Raw genomic sequence first — 22,113 nt, 5'->3', positions numbered from 1 at the left:
TGCCTGATTGCCCCTAACTGCTTCTGCCTGCCAGCCTGATCACCCCTAACCACTCCCCTGCTAGCCTGATCGACGCCTAACTGCTCCCCTGCTGGCCCTATTGCTCCTAACTGCCCTCCCCTGCCAGCCTGATCGCCCACAACTGCCCTCCCTTGCAGGCCTGGTCCCTCCCAACTGCCCTCCCCTGCTGGCCTGATCACCCACAGCTGCCCTCCCCTGCTGGCCATCTTGTGGTGGCCATCTTATGTCCACATGGGGGCAGCCATCTTTGAGCACATGGGGATGGCCATCTTGTGTGTTGGAGTGATGGTCAATTTGCATATTACTCTTTTATTAGATAGTATCTGTAGTTGACTTCTGATATGTGGGTAGAGATTTTTTCTCCACCACCCCCCCTCTTTTTTAGGGGTGAAAGAGAGTACTAGGAAGATAAAAGGGATGGTAAATATCTAAAAAAAATAAGTGGAACTTTAGGCAAAGGCTTCTGATTCTAGATGGTCAACTGAGCATCAAATTGCCAAAAACTGAAGTTTCATTTTATCAAGTGTTGTTGTTGGGAAGTTAAATTTTTATATACATTCATTGGCATTTCCAGGTTGCCATCTTCTCCAGCACCCACTCTTTTGGAGGACAGGCTGACAATATCAAAATTTAAATTACTCATACTTACCAGTTTTACTGCTTGATATTATGTGGTACTTCACAAAAGTTTACAAGGATATTTGCTCAAACTTTGCTTGTAATCATGAAACATTGAAACATTCTGAATATCATTAATAAAGGAAAAGATAAGAAACGGAAGGTATCTCTATACTATAAATAAATACTATGTGGCCATTAAAAAGAATGAGGTGAATCTATACATAATGATCTTTAAGACATATTTAGAGAAAAGTAAGGAAGTATGCATAATATATCATTTATATATTTTTAAAAACTGTTTCTATCAGTACAGTATGCATATAAATGGACCAAGAAAGTATTAAAAAAGGACTTAACCAAACATAGAATTGGTTACCTCTGAGAAAGGGACTGGGACAGGGCAATGTCAGCTTTATCTTTACTATTTGCATTTTTTATTTAAAAATATTTTAAATTGTACAGTACACATAATGTTAATGTTACCATCAATCATTTTAAGTGTATAGTTCACTAGTATTAAGTACATTCATATTTTGCAACCAATATCCACAACTCTTTTTTTAAAAAATAATACTTTATTGATGAAAGTATTACATATGTTTCCCCTTCCCCCCATTTACCAACTCCAGTCCACCTGCAGTTTCGCCCCCACCCTCTGCCCAGGCCCTCACCACTCCACTGTCTGTCCATGGGCCATGCATATATGATTATCTCCTACCCACCCACGCTCTGCCACCTTCCCGCCGAGATTCCACACTCTGTTCCATGCTTCCATGTCTGTGGATCCACTTCATACGTTTATTTTATTACTTAGTTTCCACATATGAGTGAGGTCATGTGATACTAATTTATTGTCTTTTTCTGACTGACTTATTTAACTTACCATGATACTTTCTAGGTCCCTCCATACTGTCTCAAAGGTTAAGAGATTCTTCTTTTTTACTGCTACATCGTAGCCCATGATATAAATGTATCACAGCTTTTTTTAAAAAAAAAATTATTGTTTAAAATATTACATATGTCTCCTTTTTCCCCAATTGATGCTCCTCCTGCCAACCCCGCCCCCCAGGAAAAGCCCCCACTTCCCCAGTGTCCGTGTCCATTGATCATGCCAATATGCATGCATATAAGTCCTTTGGTTGATCTCCCACTCCCTCTCACCACCTTCTCTCTGAGATTGGACAATCTGGCAGGCGTCCTCAAACTACGGCCCATGGGCCACATGCAGCCCGCCGAGGACATTTATCCGGCCCGCCGGGTGCCGCTGCCTGTCTTGCTTAGCAGCCGACTCGTCCCGGGCCTGCAGTGCACATAGGAATTTGTTCATAGTTTTTTTTTTTTAAACTATAGTCCGTCCCTCCAACGGTCTGAAGGACAGTGAACTGGCCCCCTGTTTAAAAAGTTTGAGGAACCCTGCTGTTGTTCAGTGTTCCTTTGTCTCTGGATCAATTTTTGTTAATCAGTTTATCTTGTTCATTATATCCAACATATGAGTGAGATCATGTGATATTTATCTTTCTCCGACTGGCTTATTTCGCTTAGCATAATGCTTTCCAGGTCCATGCATGCTGTTGCAAGAGGTAAAAGTTCCTTCTTTTTTATACCAGCATAGTACTCCATAGTATACACTGAGTGGCCAGATTATTATGACCACCCCATCAGTACTTCGTTGGTTCACCTTTTGCCTTCAATACTGCGACGATTCTTCTTGGCATTGACTCCACGAGATGTTGAAAGGTGACGTGAGGAATCTGACACTATGCCTGATGAATAGCCCTGTCCAGTTCTGTGAGATTTGATGGTTGTGGAACCAGCTGCCTGATGGCTCTTTTAACTTTGAGATCTGGTGATTGTGGGGGCAAGGTAAAGTCTCCCTCATGTTCTTGAAACCACTCCTGCACAATATGAGCACCGTGGCATGGCACATTGTCTTGTTGGAAGAAGCCATCTCCATTGGGATACGCCATCAACATGATAGGATGAACTTGATCAGCAACAATACTTAGGTATGTTGTGCTATTCAGATGTTGTTCCACATGAATTTAAGGGCCCAAATCATGCCAGGAAAACATTACCCAAATCATAACACTGCCCCCACCAGCTTGAAGGGTTGTATTCATGCATGTGGGGTGCATGCTTTCATGCTATTTCTGCGAAATTCTCACTCTGCCATCTGCATGATGCAACTGGAAATATGATTCATCGGACCACATGACTTTTTTCCAATGCTCGACTGTCCAATCCTTGTGTTCCTGTGCGAATTGGAGACGTTTTATCTTGGTAACTGCAGACAGCAAAGGTATTCGAACAAACCTTCGGCTTCCATATCCCATACGATGCAGTGTACGGCTAATTTGCCTACAAATGTCAGGTGGTCATAATAATCTGGCCACTCAGTGTAGATGTACCACAGTTTTTTAATCCACTCATTGGCTGATAGGCACTTAGGCTGTTCCCAAATCTTAGCTATTATAAATTGTGCTGCTATGAACATAGGGGTGCATATGTCCTTCCTGATGGGTGTTTCTGGTTTCTTGGGATATGTTCCCAGAAGTGGGATTACTAGGTCAAATGGGAGTTCCATTTTTAATTTTTTGAGGAATCTCCATACTGTTTTCCACAGTGGCTGCACCAGTGTGCATTCCCACCAGCAGTGAAGGAGGGTTCCTTTGTCTGCGCATCCTCACCAGTACTTGTCATTTGTTGATTTGTTGATGATAGCCATTCTGACAGGTGTGAGTTGGTACCTCATTGTTGTTTTCATTTGCATCTCTCAGATGATTAGTGACTTTGAGGGTGTTTTCATATGTCTCTTGGCCTTCTGTATGTCCTCTTTAGAAAAGTGTCTATTTAGGTCCTTTGCCCACTTTTTTATTTTATTGTTTATATTCCTTTTGTTAAGCTGTATGAATTTCCTGTAAATTTTGGAGATTAAAACCTTATCAGAGATAACATTGGCAAATATGTTCTCCCAGGCAGTGGGCTTTTTTATTGTTTTGTTGATGGTTGCTTTTGCTATTTAGAAGATTTTTATTTTGATGTAGTCCCATTTGTTTATTTACTCCTTAATTTCCATTTCCCTAGGAGCTGTATCGATAAAGATAGTGCTACGACATATGTCTGCTATTTTGCTGCCTATGGAGTCTTCTAAGATTTTTATGGTTTCCCGTATTCCTTTTAAGTCTTTTAATGATTTTAGGTTTATTTTTGTGTATGGTGTAAGCTGGTGATCTAGTTTCATTTTTTTGCATGTATCTGACCAATTTTCCCAGCACCATTTATTGAAGAGACTGTCTTGACTCCATTGTATGTTCATGCCTTCTTTGTCAAATATTAATTGAGCATAATGGCTTGGGTCAATTTCTGGTTCTCTGTTCTGTTTCATTGGTCTATATCAGTGGTCGGCAAACTGCGGCTTGTGAGCCACGTGCTGCTCGCAAGCCGTGGTTTGCCGCTCTGTTGACTAATGAGTTTGCCGACCACTGGGATGGGGTCTTAATCACAAGGAACAACAGCAGCCTGGAATCGAGAGTCTAGGTCAGTGGTCGGCAAACTCATTAGTCAACAGAGCCACCGTTTGCTGACCACTGGTCTATATGTCTGTTCTTGTGTCAGTATCACACAGTTTTGAGAACAGTGGCTTTGTAATATAGCTTGATATCTGGTATTGTGATCCATACAACTTGGTTCTTCTTTCTCAGGACTGCTCTGGCTATTCTGGGACTTTCTTTATTCCAGACAAATTTTTAGAGCGTTTCTTCTAGGTCTGTGAAATATGCTCTTGGTATTTCAATGGGGATTGCATTGAATGTATAAATTGCTTTGGGTAGTATGGACATTTTAATGAGGTTGATTCTACCAATCCATGAACACAGTATGTTCTTCCATTTGTTTATGTCTTCCTCTATCTCTTTTTTCAATGTCCTGTAGTTTTCCAAATACAGGTCTTTTACCTCCTTAGTTAAGTTTATTCCTAGGTATCTTAATTTTTTGTTGCAATGGTAAATGGGATTTTTCTTTAGTTTCTCTTTCTGTGAGTTCATTATTGGTGTATACAGAAGCCATAGATTTCTGGGTATTAATTTTGTATCCTGCTACATTGCCGAATTAATGTATTAAATCTATAGTTTTTTGATAGAGTCTTTAGGGTTTTCTATGTACAATATCATGTCATCTGCAAATAATTACAGCTTTCTTTTTTTCAAATTTGGATGTCTTTTATTTCTTCTTCTTGTCTTATTGCTATGGCTAGCACTTCCAGTACTATGTCAAACAGGAGTGGTGAAAATGGGCATCCCTGTCTTGTTCCTGTTCTTGGGGGAAATGGTTTTACTTTTTGCCCATTGAGTATGTTGTTGGCTGTAGGTTTGTCATATATGGCTTTTATTATGTTGAGGTATGATTCCTTTATTGCCACTATGCTGAGAGTTTTTATCAAGAAAGGGTGCTGGATTTATAAAATGATTTTTCTGCACTGATTGATATGGTTATGTGATTTTTGTCTTTTAATTTGTTTATGTGATGTATCACATTTATTGGTTTGCGGACATTGTACCATGCTTGCATCCCTGGAATAAATCCTATTTCTTCATGGTGTATGATCTTTCTAATGTAATGCTGGATCCGATTTGCTAGTATTATGTTGAGAATTTTAGCATATATGTTCATCAGGGATATTGACCTGTAGTTCTCTTTCTTTTTGGTGCCTTTATCTGTTTTTGGAATTAGAGAAATGCTGGCTTCATAAAAAGAGCTTGGAAGTGTGCCTTCCTCTTGAATTTTTTGGAATAGTCTGAGAATGATAGGTTTTAGTTCTTCTTTGAATGTTTGGTAGAATTCCCCTGTAAAGCTGTCCAGACCAGGGCTTTTGTTTGCTGGAAGATTTTTGATTACTGCTTCAAATTCATCAGTAGTTATCATTCTATTCAGGTTTTTTATTCTTTCTGATTGAGTTTTGGAAGCTTGTATTTTTTTAAAGAATATGTCTATTTCGTCTAGGTTGTCCAGTTTGTTTGTGTAGAGTTATTCGTAGTATTTTTTTTTTACAATCCTATGTATTTCTGTTTGTAACTATTTGCTTTCATTTCTGATTTTGTTTATTTGGGTCCTCTCTCTTTGTTTCTTGTTAATCCTGTCTAGAGGTTCATCAATCTTGTTTATCCTTTCAAAGAACCAGGTTTTATTGATCTTTTGTATTTTATTGGTCTCTGTCATTTATTTCCACTCTAATCTTTATTATTTCCTTCCTTCTGGTTTATCTGGCCTTTTCTTGTTGCTCTCTTTCTAATTATTTAAGTTGTAGGTTTAGATAATTTATTACCATTTTTTCTTGCTTTTTGAGCTAGGCCTGTGGAGCTATGACGTTTCCTCTCAGTACTGCTTTCACTGTGTCCCATAGATTTTGGATGGTTGTATTTTCATTGTTGTTTGTTACCAGGATGCTTTTTGTTTCTTCTTTGAACTGTCTGGTAATCCAATCATTGCTTAATAGCATTCTATTTAGCCTCCAAGTGTTTGATTTTTTTTCATTGTTTTTATTGCAGTTGATTTCTAATTTTATGCCATTGTGATCTGAGAAGGTGCTTGATATGATTTATATCTTCTTTAATTTTTATAGACTTTGCCTGTGTCCCAATATGTGGTCTATCTTTGAAAATGTCTGGTGTGCACTTGAGAAGAATTTATATTCTGTAGCTTTGGGGTGAAATGTTCTGAGGATGTCAGTTAATTCCATCTGATCTAGTGAGTCATTTAGAATTGATGTTTCTTTGCTCTGTTTTTTTTTTTTAGAAGTTTTATCCAGTGGTGTCAATGGGGTATTAAAGTCTCCTACTATGACTGTATTGCTATCAATCTCTCCCTTGATATCTTCCAGAAGTTTTTTAATGTATTTGGGTACTTCTGTATTGGGTGCATATATTTTTACCAGAGTTATAATCCTCTTGTATTGCTCTCTTTAGTATTATAAAGTGGCCTTCCTTATCTCTTTCAATGGCCTTCACTTGAGGTCTATTTTGTCAGATATAAGTATTGGTACCCCAGCTTTTTTTTTTTTTTTTTCATTTCCATTTGCCAGAAAAAATTTTTCCATCCCTTCACTATCAGGCTGTGTGAGTTTTTTGTTATTAGGTGGGTCTCTTGTAGACAGCAGATATATGGGTCATGTTTTCTTATCCATTCAACTACCCTATGTCTTTTGATTGGAGCATTTAATCCATTTACGTTTAAGGTTATTATTGATAGGTACTTGTTAGTCGCCATTTTTATTCTTTATACCTGTGCTCCTTCTTCCCTTCCTATTTCTTCTTTTTACAGCAGTCCCTTTAGCATTTCTTGTATTGCTGGCTTGGTGGTAATAAACTCATGCCTTTTTTGTCTATGAAGCTCCTTATTTCACCTTTAATTTTGAATGATAGCCTTGCTGGGTATAGTATTCATTGATTCAGTCCCTTGCTTTGCAACATTTTGTACATTTCATTCCATTCCCTTCCGGCCTGATATGTTTCTGTTGGAAAATCAGTTGATAGTCTAATGGGACATGCCTTATAGGTTACTTTCTGCCTCTCTCTGTCAGTCTTTACGATTATTACTTTTCCATTGATGTTTGCCAATTTAATTATCATGTGTCTTGGTGTCGCTCTTATTGGGTTCATCTTGTTTGGGACTCTGTGAGCTTCTTGAACTTGTGTGAGTTTTTTCTTTCTGATATCAGGGAAGTTTTCTGTCATTTCTTCAAACAGTTTTTCTAAAGACTTTTGGGGATTCGAAGATGGCGACCGGTAGGAAAGTAGGGAGGGAGAGAGTGTGAGAGAGTGAGGGAGCAATAGAGGAGTGTGTGGATGTGTGTGGTGTGTGTGTGTATGAACTAGGGACAGTTAGATTCTGCAAGTCTTCCAAGGGGCTGCCAAACCAGGCAGTCTTAGACAGTGGAGCCCCGCTCCCAATGCGGACACTCCGGGGCGTCCAGCGCAGGTACAGAGACCACACCATCCTGAGAAAAAGAGCTGCTTGAGACTAGGATCCTGGCCTCAGCACTACCCAGTCTGGTCTCAGATACAAACCAGGACCTTGCATCCACTCGGGACAGAGACCTGTGACCACAGCTGGAGACCCACATACGCCAAGAATCCAGACATCCCAGCCGCAGATTTCTGCATGTCACAGAGACTATCCCCCTCCCCATAGGCTCACAGGCAGCGCCATAGTAACTGATAGACCTACCCCTCGCACTGGCTGCAGCTGCCCTACAGGAATTTGAGCCTGGGAGCATGTGGACAATGGGAATCTGTTCCCCGCAACGCAATCGGGTGACCAAACCCGAAGCCCACACAGGGCGGCAGTGCCACCTGACTTCGATTCTGGGCAAGCGCACATGCAAGTCTGTTTTCCGCAGTGCAGGAGTGGACCTCCTGCCATCACAGTGATACTATGCAACCCAGCCCCCCAAGCTGACCGGGACCTCAATTCTCTGGGCAGGAGGCAGCACTGAGCACTAGTGACTTGACTCTGTTTCTTATTGCATGTGCCTGGGATCCCTGGCTCCCAGTGCATTCACACTAAGAGCCAGTGACTCCAATTCTTGGTGCATGCGCACACAGGGACCCTGATTCTCAGTGCGAGGCCGCACGAAGCAACAGAGACTCTGATACTCGATTCTTGGCGCAGGCCCAGGGGAACTCTGACTCCTGGCAAGTGCTAGGGGACTTTGATTTTTGGCACACACCAGTGGGGTCTCTGTTTCAGCATGGTGCAGGTGGGGTCCCTGATTCTAGGTGTGCACACAAGGCCACACTGAGTGCTGGTAACACTGACTCTGGGGGATCCTGGTTCCCACCAACCCACAGTAGTCAGACATCTTAGTGTTGGACCTCTTCAGTGACACTCGGGTGGAGCAAAGCTCCCACTGCATATGGCCCAGGCTCACGCAACTCAACGTTTGAACCTTCTGGTGATAGTCAGAGTGGGGAGATGACACAATACCCAGAGGAAAGAAAATGAGCAGTCACCAAGAAAGGAAATTAGTTAAATTGAAGCATGCGACATGACAGAAAAAGAATGTATTTTATTATTTTTTTTATTATTTATTTATTTATTTATTTATTTATTTATTTTTTAATTTTAATAAATCTTTATTCAGATTATTATAATTGTTTCTCCTTTTTCCCCCCGTAGCTCCCCTCCACCCAGTTCCCACCCCACCTTCTGCCCTTACCTTCCCCCCCACTGTCCTCATCCATAGGTGTATGATTTTTGTCCAGTCTCTTCCTGAACCCCCCATACCCTTTTCCCCCTGAGAATTATCAGTCCACTCCCTTTCTATGCCCCTGATTCTATTATATTCACCAGATTATTCTGTTCCTCAGGTTTTTAATTCACTTGATTTTTAGGTTCACTTGTTGATAGATATGTATTTGTTGTTCATAATTTTTATCTTTACTTTTTTCTTCTTCCTCTTCTTTAAGAATACCTTTCAGCATTTCATATAATACTGGTTTGGTGGTGATGAACTCCTTTAGCTTTTTCTTATCTGTGAAGCTCTTTATCTGCCCTTCAATTCTGAATGATAGCTTTGCTGGGTAGAGTAATCTTGGTTGTAGGTTCTTGCTATTTATCACATTGAAAATTTCTTGCCACTCCCGTCTGGCCTGCATACTTTCTGTTGAGAAATCAGCTGACAGTCGTATGGGTGCTCCCTTGTAGGTAACTAACTGTTTTTGTCTTGCTGCTTTGAATATTCTCTCTTTGTCTTTTGCTCTTGGCATTTTAATTATGATGTGTCTTGGTGTGGTCCTCTTTGGATTCCTTTTGTTTGGGGTTCTGTGGGCTTCCTGGACTTGTAAGTCTATTTCTTTCACCAGGTGGGGGAAGTTTTCAGTCATTATTTCTTCAAATAGGTTTTCAGTATCTTGCTCTCTCTCTTCTTCTGGCACCCCCATAATTCTGATGTTGGTACACTTGAAGTTGTCCCAGAGTCTTCTTACACTATCTTCAACTTTTTGGATTTTTTTTTTGCTTTTTTCTTTTTTGGTTGAGTGTTTTTTGCTTCTTTGTATTTCAATTCTTTGACTTGATTCTTGTGTTCCTCTAGTCTGTTGTTGGGTCTCTGTATAATATTTTTTATTTCAGTCAGTGTATGTTTAATTTCTAGTTGGTCTTTTTTCATATCTTCGAGGGTCTCGTTATATTTATCGGCCTTTTCTAGGATGTTCTTGAAAAGCCTTATAACCGTGGTTTTGAATTCTATATCCAGTTGTTTGTTTTCCTCCATTTCTTTCGTTTGTGATCTGTTTCTTTGACGCCGCATTTTCACTGCTTCCCTGAGTTGGTAGGGTAAATTTGTGTGCTAGGTTTCCTATATGGCCCAGTGGGTCGGCCTCCCCGGTTAACCTGAGGTGGACACTCTTGGTGCACCCCTTTGTAGACTGTGTGTACAGCCTTGTTGTAGTTAAGTCTTGATTGTTGTTGGTATCACTGGGAGGAATTGACCTCCAGGCCAGTTGGCTGTAAGGATCAGCTGCGTCTATGCTGGGAGAAGTTCGGTGCTGGAGACAGCCTTATAGGATTAGACTTGCCAAATTGCAATAGCCTCTGTGCTCGGCTTGGATGGGGTGGAGTCTCAGGGCGGAGCAGACAGTCTTGGCTTCCTGTCAGCCTTGCCCTTGCACGCACGCGCAGACCTCTGCCTTCCCCGGCTCCCGAGTCTCCGCCCGAGAGTCCAGACTTCCCCCACAAGAGCGTGGGTCCCCAGGGGCTCGCCTGGAACTGGGGTTCAGTGCAGTCAGAACTGGGGTTCTGTGCGGTCGGGGGCTTCCTTCCCCCTTCCGCCAGAGAAAGTCAGCCAGGCTCTCAGCCACCCTTCCTCTCTGCGCGCACAAAGACCCTTTGCCGTACCTCCAATTCTCTGTGAGCTTTTCTCTTTCCTTCTAGTTGTAGAATTTTCACTCAGCCAGCTTTCCTGTGGTTCTGGATGGTGTCCGTTCTGTCTTTTAGTTGTAGTTTTGAAATTGTTGTGCGATGCAGCAGTTTAGGTGTTTACCTATGCCGCCATCTTGGCTTCTCCTCCAGAAAAAGAATTTAGAGTAATAGTTGCACAATTCATACACCGGATGGATGAGAAAATCAACAACCTATGCAAGAATCAGGAAGAAATGAAAAGTGATATAGCTACAATGAAAAACACCGTGGAAGGTTTCAACAGTGGACTAGAAGAAGCAGAGGACCGAATTAGTGAGTTAGAAGATAACGTAGAGAAACAAGCTCAATCTGAACAGCAACCGGAGAAAAAAATTAAAAAGCAGGAGGAGAACCTAAGGGAGCTTTGGGACAGCATGAAACAAAGTAACATACGTATAATACGGCTGCCAGAAAGACAAGAGGAGCAGCAAGTACTAGAAAATCTATTTGAAGAATTAATGACAGAAAACTTCCCTAATATGGGGAATAAAAATGTTAAACAAGTACAGAGAATCCCAAGCAAGTTGAATCCCAAAAGACCCACATCAAGACACGTCATAATTACAATGTCAAATGTTAACAACAAAGAGAGAATCTTAAAGGCTGCAAGAGAGAGACAGAGTTACCTACAAAGGATCCCTGATCAGATTATCAAATGATTTTTCAACAGAAACACATCAAGCTAGAAGGGAATGGAAGGAGGTATACAAAGTGTTGCAAAGCAAAGGACTGAATTCAAGAATACACTATCCAGCAAGACTATCAATCAAAATTGAATGGGAAATCAGGAGCTTCACAGACAAAAAAAAAAAAAAAAGGCTAAGGGAGTTTATCACTACCAAGCCAGCAATGTAAGAAATGCTAAAGGGAATGTTGTAAAAAGAAGAAATAAAAAGGTTAAGAAGGAAAAGGCACAAAAATAGAAATGACTACAAATAAGTACCTTTCAATAATAACTTTAAATGTAAATGGACTAAATGCTCCAATCAAAAGACATCGAGGGGTTGAAAGGATAAAAAAACACGACCCATATATATGCTGTCTACAAGAGACCCACCTCAGAACAAGGGACTCACACAGACTGAAAGTGAAGTGATGGAAAACTATCTTTCAGGAAAATGGAAATGAAACAAAAGCTTGGGTAGCAATACTTATATCTGACAAAATAGACCTCAAAGTGAAGGCCATAACAAGAGATATGGAAGGCCACTTCATAATACTAAATATTATGTACAACAAGAGGATATAACCCTGATAAACATATATGCATCCAATGCAGGAGCACCCAAATACACTAAAAAACTCCTGGAAAATATCAAGAGAGAGATTGACAACAATACAATCATAGTAGGGGACTTTAATACACCACTGACATCACTGGATAAATCCTCTAGACAAAAAACTAGCAAAGAAACAGCAATCCTAAATGACTCACTAGATTAGATGGACTTAATTGACATCTTCAGAACATTTCACCCGAAAGCCACAGAATATACGTTCTTCTCAAGTGCACATGGAATATATTGAAAGATAGACCACATATTGGGTCACAAGCAAAGTCTCCCCAAATTCAAGAAGATTCAAATCATACCAAGCATCTTCTCAGACCACAATGGCATAATAGAAATAAACTACAATAAAAACAATAAAAAAATTCAAACACTTGGAAGCTGAATAGCATGCTATTAAACAATGATTGGGTTACCAAAGAGATCAAAGAAGAAATTCAACACATCCTGGAAATGAATGACAATGAAAACACAACAATCCAAAAACCTATGGGACACAATGAAAGCAGTCCTGAGAGGGAAGTTTATAGCTCTACAGCACTACCTCAAAAAAACAAGAAAAAATGGTGGTAAATCATCTAACTCTCCAACTGAAAGAATTAGAAAGAGAGCAACAAGAAAAGCCCAGAGTGAGCAGAAGGAAGGAGATAATAAAGATCAGAGCAGAAATAATGACAGAGAACAAAAAAACAAACAAAAAAACACCACTACAAAAGATTATTGAAACCAAGAGCTGGTTCTTTGAAAGGTTAAACAAGATTGATGAACCTCTAGCCAGGCTCACCAAGAAGCAAAGAGAGAGGACTCAAATAAACAAAATCAGAAATGAAAGAGGAGAAATAACAACAGACCCCACAGAAATACAAAGGATTGTTTAAAAATACTATGAACAACTCTACTCCAACAAACTAGACAACCTGGAGGAAATGGACATATTCCTAGAAAAATACAACCTTCCAAAACTCAATCGGGAAGAATCTAAAAATCTCAATAGGCCAATAACTATGGAAGAAATTGAAGCAGTCATCAAAAAGCTTCCAGCAAACAAAAGCCTGGGGCCAGATGGCTTCATAGGGGAGTTATACCAAACATTCAAGGAAGAACTAAAACCTATCCTCCTCAGACTATTCCAAAAAATTCAAGAGGAAGGAACACTTCCAAGCTTATTCTATGAAGCCAGCATTACCCTAATACCAAAACCAGATAAAGACAACACAATGAAAGAGAATTATAGGCCAGTATTCCTCATGTACGTAGATGCTAAAATTTTCAACATAATTCTAGCAAATCGGATCCAGCAATACATCAGAAAGGTCATACACCATGACCAAGTAGGATTTATTCTGGGGATGCAAGGATGGTATAATATCTGCAAATCAATAAACGTGATACATCACATAAACAAATTGAAAGATAAAAATCACATGGTCATATCAATTGGCACAGAAAAAGAATTTGACAAAATTCGACACACTTTCTTGATAACTCTCAGCAAGGTGGGAATAGAAGGATCATACCTCAACATAATAAAAGCCATATATGAAAAACCCACAGCCAATATCATACTCAATGGACAAAAACTAAAACCATTTCCCCTAAGAATAGGAACAAGACAGGGATGCCCACTCTCACCACTCCTGTTTGACATAGTATTGGAAGTACTAGCCATTGCAATAAGACAAGAAGAAGAAATAAAAGGCATCCAAATTGGAAAAGAAGAAGTAAAACTGTCCTTATTGGCAGATGATATTATACTGTACATAGAAAACCCTAAAGACTCCATCAAAAAATTATTAGACTTAATAAGTGAATTCAGCAATGTAGCAGGATACAAAATTAATGCCAAGAAATCTATGGCATTTCTTTACACCACTAGTGAACCTACAGAAAGAGAGACTAAAAAAGCAATCCCATTTACCATCACACCAAAAAAATTAAAATACCTAGGAATATACTTAACTAAGGAGGTAAAAGGCCTATATGCGAAAAACTACAAGACACTGAAAAAAAGAGATAGAGGAAGACATAAACAGATGGAAGAACATACTGTGTTCATGGATTGGTAGACTCAATATCATCAGAATGTCAATACTACCCAAAGCAATCTATAGATTCAATGCAATCCCCATTAAAATACCAACAGCATATTTCACAGACTTAGAACTGCGGCTCTGTTGACTAATGACTTTGCTGACCACTGACCTAGACTCTTGATTCCAATAATTACAGGCTGTTACAGGCAAACTCATTAGTCAACAGAGCAGCAAACCGCGGCTCGCGAGCTGCAGTTTGCCCACCACTGCCTTAATCAATAAAGAAATTTTAAAATTATTTTCTATTCCTTGTTCATTTTCCTCTCCTTCTGTTACCCCTATTTTGGGGGTGTTGTTTTGTTTTGTGTTGTCCCAAAGCTCCAGTAGGCTCTCCTTCTGCTTTTTAAGATTTTGTTCCAGTTGCTGCTCTCCTTGGGTGTTTTTCTAACCTTGTCTTCTATCTCACTGATGCGGTCCTTAGCTTCCTCTATTCTACTCTTGATGCTTTCTATTGTATTCTTTATTGCATCTATGTCATTCTTCATTTCCTCCTGGTAATTCTTCATTTCCTCTTGATTCTTACACATGTTGTTGAATTTGTCTTCCATCCTTTTCAGCATCCTATGTCCATTGCTCTGAATTCTTTCTCTGACAAATTGCTTGCCTGCATTTCCTTTATTTCCTTTTCTGGTGATTCTTCCTTTTCTTTCTTATGGGGGCTGTTTCTTTGTCTCCCTATTTTTGCTCCTCTCAGGGTGTCTGGTTATGTGGCTCACTCTCTAACACGTTGACCAAAAGGCACAAAATACAACTTGACAAGACACGACACAGAGGGAAGAAAACACAAATGTGTTTAAGATAGCAATAACCCCAATAAAGGTGACCACCAAAGAAAAAAAAATTAGGGGAGAGAAAAGAATGCAAAAATGATATTGAGATAAGGAAAAATAGGTAGCAGAGAAAAGAAAAAATAAAAAAGAAGGGGAAAAATTTACATATGTGGGGAGAAAAACTCCACAAAATAAATAAGCCAAAATTGCAAATAAGAAACACCCAGAAAAAAGGGCGGGAACTGAATCTGAAGAGGCAGCGCTTATTTTCAGAAAGTAAGTTTCAATTGAATGAATGTGGGAATGGTCACAGTTCAGTATAGAGGAGGTAGAAAGAAAATGAGTGAGTGAGAAGAAAAGTAAAAAAATAAAATAATCAATAAAAAATTCCCCTTTCTTTATCTATCTATCTATCTCTATCTATTAATCTATTTTTTGAAAAGGAGAATTGAGTAGAGAGCAAATAGGCTTGAGTTTGGTGAGTGAAACTAAGTAATTAGGAAAAGAGAGCAAGCAAGGAGACAAAAACAAATCATATAAAATTGGCTAGCGAAGAAAGAGAAAAGAGAAGCGTGCATGGACTTGGAGCAGGTGAGAGGAAATTAGATATATGAGAAAACCAACAGAGACTACTATAATAATAACGCATCAATAAAGCAGATAAAATTGATCAAGTTTTAACAAGCAGTAAAAAGAAAGGAGGCAGAAAAACTAAAGCAGGAACAGGAGAAGAGAATCAGGATGAAAAAGGAAGAAGTGAGGAAGAAAAGGGAGGAAAAAAAGAAAAAATAAGATAAAATAATGATGAAAAATAAAAATAGAATGTCGATCACTAATCCAAAAAAATAAAAGGTTAAAAAATAATAATAATAAATAAAAATTTAAAAAAATAAAAGAAAAAATATTTTCCCTTTTCTTTCTTAAATAAAAAAGTGAAGTACTGAAGTGTTGTTTTCTTCAGCTGAGTTCTGATGTCCCATGGGGGCTGGTTTAAGACCCCTCTCTATTGTTCTGTCTGTCAAGTCTCAGTTTTCTGTTAGGTAGACACCACGGTGTTGAAATCCCCAGCGATCCACCACTCTTCTGTGTCTGTCTCATCAACCTTGGTTTCAGGCAGGCAGGAACAATCTGCCAGCTTTGTTTGTCTTACTGCTTTCAGTGTTATTTACACAAGCATCTATTTCTGACACGGCCATTAGGCTGGGGTGTTGCTGTATTAGGTTCCAGGACCAAATGGCTCCTGGGGGTATTCAGAATCCTTGTTTCCCTGCAGAGCTCCAGGCCCGGTCTGACTGCACTGCTAGGAAGGGCTGACTCTTTAGGAGAAAAATGGCTGTTTAGGGTTGGAGGGACCGGACTGTCCCAAGGCTGGATTCCTGGTAGCTTCTCTCTGTTTTGCTCCCCAGCCTCCACAAAACCACCTACACCTACACCACAGCCTCAGTGAATGTTTGTAATTGAAGTATCCTATGTCCTGGGTTTAGTGAGTAAAAGCAAGAAAAATATAAAGACAGAACAACTGTGCTGCTACACGTTTCTCTCTCCCTGGCACTGAGCTACCATGCAGAACTTCAGGCTGCCTTTCTGGGTGCAGCCTTCCACAGCTATGGACTTAGATATAGAGTCCCCAGCTGACAGCAGCCCTTATGGACCCCCTTCCACAGTCAAGTGTTATGCGTGTCCCCAAGGGACGCCAACTTGGTGCAGCGCAGTTTCCTTCTGACCCTCTAGTCTAGTCCCAGTGGTCGCATGTCTCTCTCTCCAGCCCAGATCCCTGACCCTACAATTTTCCAGGCATCCTCTGTCCTTTCCAGCCACAGATTGTCTCACCAGCTGTATTTAATTTGCCAATTCCAGGTGGATGTTATTTGATTTAGTTGTTTCTTCTATCTGCTCTGTGAGAAGGCACAGGACACGTCTACCTATTCAGCCCCCATTTTGTCTCCCCCTGGACAAACTTTTTAGGAGCCTGTGGCCAGGGAGGCTGGAGTTTCAGTGTTCATGGGTTCACAGTCAAGGCAACAGGTTCCTGGCCAGGGTGGCTGTAAGGTTCCGGATGGTGTCTGAGGGCTCCTGGGTAGAGGTGAGGCTGGGCTCCCAGTCACAGCCACTCTCGCATTCAAGATGGCACAGCCTCTGTGGCAGAGTTGGCTGCCCCAGGAGAGACTGCAGTGGTGGCTGCCCCAGGAGAGATTGCAGTGGTAGCAGAGACTGCCCAGCTCAGGGAGCCGGGTCCGTCAGCCCCCCGTCAGTCCTGTGGAATATAACTGTCCCTCATTCACACACACACGCCCCACACATCCACTCCCCTTTGGCTCCTTCACACTCTCTCACTCACTGCCATCCTGCCCATCGCCATCTTGGGTTCCTCCAGGCAGATCTACCACAGCTTTTTTATCACTCGTCTACTGATGGGCATTTGGGCTGTTTCCAGATCTTAGCTATTTTAAATTGATGTATGAACATAGGGGTGCATACATTCTTTCTGATTGGTGCTTCAGGTTTCTTAGGATATTTTTTTCAGAAATGGGATCACTGGTGAAATGGCAGTTCCATATTTAATATTTTGAGGAAACATTAATGTTTTTCATAATGGCTGTACCAGTCTGCATGCCCACCAGCAGTGTACTAGGGTGCCCTTTTCTCCACATTGTTGCCAGCACTTGTCATTTGTTTATTTGTTGATGGTAGCGATTCTGACAGTTGTGAGGTGATACCTCAGTGTCATTTAATTTGCATCTCTGATGATCAGTGACTTTGAGCATTTTTTCATATGTCTCTTGGCCATCTGTATGTCCGCTTTGGAGAAGTGTCTATTATTCCTTTGCCCATCTTTTAATTTGATTGATTGTCTTCCTTTTATTAAGTTGTATGAATTTCTGATATATTTTGGATATTAACTCTTCATTAGATGTATCATTACAAAATATTTTCTTCCATATGTTGGGCTCTCTTTTTGTTTTGTTGATGGTTTCTTTTGCTATGCAAAACTTTTTATCTTGATGTAGTCCCATTTGTTCATTTTCTCCTTAGTTTCCATTGTCCTAGGAACTGTATTAGTAAAGATATTGCTATGACATATGTCTGATATTTTGCTGACTATGGATTCTTCTAAGATTTTTACGGTTTCCCATCTTACATTTAAGTCCTTTATCCATTTTAAGTTTATTTTTGTGTATGGTGTAAGTTGGTGGTCTAGTTTCATTTTTTTGAATATATCTGTCCAATTTTCCCAACACCATTTATTGAAGAGACTGTCCTGACTCCATTGTATGTTCTTGCCTCCTTTGTCAAATATTAATTGAGGATAATGGTTTGGGTTGATTTCTGGGGTCTCTGTTCTGTTCCATTGATCTATATGCCTGTTCTTATATCAGTACCAGGCTGTTTTGATTACGGTACATTTGTTTTGTAACTTGATATCTGGCATTGTGATTCCTCCAACTTTGTTCTTCTTTCACAAGATTGCTGTGGCTATTTGGGGTCTTCTTTGATTCCATATAAATTTTTGGAGTATTTTATCTAGATCTGTGAAATATGTTGTTGGTATTTTAATAGTGATTGCATTGAATCTGTAGATTGCCTTGGTTAGTATGGACATTTTAATTATCTTGATTCTACCAATCCATGAGCATGGTATATTCTTCAACTTGTTTATATCTTCTATCATTGTTTTCAATGTCCTGTTATTTTCCAAGTTCAGCTCTTTTACCTCCTTGGTTAAGTTTATTCATAAATATCTTAATTTTTGTGTTGCATTGGTAAATGGGATTGCTTTTTTAGTTTCTCTTTCTGAGAATTCATTATTGGTGTATAAAAAAGGCATCAATTTTGGGGTGTTGATTTTGTATCCTACTACATTTCCAAATTCATTTGTTAAATCTAGTAGTTTTTTGGTGGAGTCTTTAGGGTTTTCTATGTACAATATCATGTCATATGCAAAAAATGAGAGTTTTACTTCCTCCTTTCCAATTTGGATGCCTTTTATTTCTTCTTCTTGTGTGATTGCTGTGGCTAGGACTTCCAGTACTGTATTGAATAACAGTGGTGAAAGCAGAAGCAGACATCCCTGCTTTGTTTCTGTCTTAGGTGAAATGGTTTTAGTTTTTGCTCATTTTGTATGATGTTCCCTGTAGGTTTGTCATATATGGCCTTTATCATGTTGAGATATGCTCTCTATATTCCCACTTTGCTGAAAATTTTTATCAAAATGGGTGTTGGATTTGGTTGAGTGTTTTTTCTGCATCTATTGATATGATCATGTGATATTTGTCTTTCGCTTTCTTTATGTGATGTATCACATATATTGATTTGTGAATATTGTGCCAGCCTTGCCTAACTGGAATAAATCCCACTTGGTATGGTGTGTGATCTTTTTAATATATTGCTGGATCTGCTTTGCTAATATTTTGAGGATTTTAGCCTCTATGTTCATTGGAGATATTGGACTGTAATTCTCTTTCTTTGTAGTGTCTTTATCTGGTTTTGGAATTAGGGTTATGCTGGCCTCATAAAAAGAACTTGGACGTATTCCTCCCTCTTGGATTTTTTGGAATAATTTGAGGAGTATAGCCATTAGTTCTTCTTTGAATCTATGGTGAAACTCCCCTGTGAAACCACTGGGACCTGGGTTTTGTTTGTTGGGAGTTTTTCATTACTGCTTCTATTTCCTCAGTTGTTGTTGGCCTCTTTGGGTTTTCTGATTCTTCCTGATTCAGTTTTAGGAGATAGTATTTTTCTAGGAATTTGTCCATTTCATCCATATTGTCCAGGTTGTTAGCATGTAGTTGTTCATAGTATTTTCTTATAATCCTTAGTATTTCTGTGGTGTCGGTGGTTACTTCTCCACTTTCATTTCTGATTTTATTTATTTGGGTCCTCTCTCTTTGTACCTTTTTAAAAATATATACATATTTTTATTGATTTCAGAGGATGGGAGATGGAGAGAGAATATAGGAACTTCAATGATGAGAAGGAATAAATCATAGGTTCCTCTTGCACACCTCTGCTGGGGATCAAGCCCACAACGCTGGCATGTGCCTTTCACCACAATCGAATCTGGGACCCTTCAGTCCACAGGCTGCTGCTCTATCCACTGAGCCAAACCAGCTAGGTCTCTCTCTCTCTCTCTCTCTCTTTTTGATGAGTCTTATACATCAGTGTTGTTTGTCCTTTCAAAGAACCAGCTCTTGGTTTCATTGATTTTTTTGTATTATTTTTTTAGACTCTGCCATTTATTTCTGCTCTAATCTTTATTACCGTGTTCCCCGAAAATAAGACATCCTCTGAAAATAAGACCTACTTACAGGTTTCCGTCTGAGTGAAATATAAGGCATCCCCCGAAAATAAGGCCCCCAGGCTCTGTCTCAGAATGAAAATTAATTTACCATAAACTGGTCACTAGGGCCGCCCCGACTGGCGTCTAGCAACCAGTGACGTTACACAGAGTCCTGACGTCACTGCTGTGTGGAGGCGGAGCGGAGGTCGGAGTGAGTGGTGAGCGTGGGGCAGGAGAGAGGAGGAGACTTTCGCAGATGCGTGTAGAAGAACAGGAGGATTAGAGCAGACGGGAAACGGCGAAGGTGGTGAGTGCTGGTCTGTCTCTGGTGACACTACCTGATGCTCGCAGCCGCCTTCATGATGACTGAAGGTTCTCAGTCAGTGGCAGACCCTGCTCCAGCCCAGATCCAGGCCCCAGCAAGCCCAGTGACAGGCCCCAGGCAGGCCCCAGGGGGTAAATGTCTGATAAAGGGGTAGGGGGGATGTCTGGTGAAGGTGTTCAGTGGCACAGGGGTGGGGGGAGGGGGATCACTTAAAATGACACAGGAGGATCAGAGGGGGCAATAAAAATGACACAGGAGGATCAAAAGGGGTTACTAAAATGGTAATCCCCCCTCTGATTCTCCTGTGCCATTTTGATTCCCCCCTCTAATCCCCTCTGTGTCATTTTGAGTGATCCCCCTCCCCCCACCTTGATACCCCAATTCCTTTTTTTTTACCCCTAGAAATGAGCGCAAAAAGAAAAAGCTACTCCGTGGAGTACAAGAAAGGAATCGTGGAAGACTCTTGGGGCCAAAAGCTTACTGCTTTCTGCAAAGAGAAGATGTTGAGTATCCGATTGGTCTGAAAATGGCGAGCAGAGTATGGTAACCTCATTGAACAAGTGGACAAGGGAAATGCTAAAAAGCGCAAGTGTGGATCAGGTCGGCAACCATTATTTTCCGAGCTGGAAGACCTGATCTGTGAATGGGTTGTTGACAGGAGAGCAAAGACTTTGGTTGTGAATAGGGCTCAGATTCAAGAATTTGCCCTTGCAATGGCACCACAGTTTGACATAGCCCCCAAAGATTTCAAAGCATCACAACACTGGTTGGATAATTTCCTTCAGCGAAGTGAACTGTCTTTAAGAAGATCTACAACATTGTTTAGGTTGGAAGATACTCAAGTTATTAAGCGAGCACTTGCATTCAAGTCCTTTATTGATGATGCTGACTTCTCTAAATACAATCTTCCCAACATGATTGCTATGGATGAAACTGCAGTGTTTATGGGCCAATCATCTCAAACAACAATTGAACAGCGGGGTGCCTCCTTAGCGTACATTCCCTCCACTGCTTACGAAAATGCATGTGTTTCCTGTATTTTGGCAATTCGTCTGGATGGCACTAAAATCCCACCTTTAATCATTTCTAAGGGCAAGAAGGAAAAGATTGAACGTGTTTTGGGCGTTTTTATTCTTGAAATTGAAAAAGCCTGGGCCACACAAGCAGTTATAAGGAAGTGGGTCGATTTAATGCTGCCGCTTGTTATGCGAGGGAGCCAAAGAGGTCTGCTAGTCTGGGATGCAGCCAGCACTCACCACGCTAAAGACATGAAGACATTTCTTCACGAAAGAAAAATAGATCAGATAATGATTCCTTCAGGAATGACGGCCTATCTCCAGACTCTTGATATTCCAATAAACAAGCCATTCAAAGACAATTTGTGCATGGAAATTAATGACTACATTGAAAATAGAATGGAGAGAAATCAGCGTGGAAACTTTGTGAAACCTAAACTGCAAGAAGTTGTGACTTGGGTGAAGAATTCATGGGAGAAAATCACTGACAGTTGCATTGCAAATGTACTGCGAGCAGGCTACCTTGACAAGAAGTACTCATTTAAAGACAGTGCTATTGCTAAACATGAGAGATTTGGTCCACTGATTCTGAAAGCAACGGAGTCACAAGAAATTCACCAGGAAATTCAGGAATTGGATTGTTGTGATGATGTTCCAGAGGATGATGACATGATTGTCATTGAATAAATGAGTAAATTCTTGATACTGTAGAATTCACAGTTTGTCTGGTTTGTGTTGACAACTAC

At 40.2% G+C, this 22,113-nt stretch overlaps 1 protein-coding gene across 1 annotated transcript in view; it reads left to right on the top strand.

Annotated features, from left to right (window-relative positions):
- Positions 1-22,113, top strand: part of TEX11 (testis expressed 11) — a gene marked incomplete at both ends in the record, with an annotated part of 517,390 nt that overhangs the window by 283,939 nt on the left and 211,338 nt on the right. The window lies entirely within an intron of this gene.

The sequence above is a fragment of the Plecotus auritus genome (assembly GCF_963455305.1).
Source record: "Plecotus auritus genome assembly, chromosome: X".
Lineage (NCBI taxonomy): Eukaryota > Metazoa > Chordata > Mammalia > Chiroptera > Vespertilionidae > Plecotus > Plecotus auritus.
Note: the sequence above shows the minus strand (reverse complement) of the source record. Positions and strands in the feature narration are given on the sequence as shown.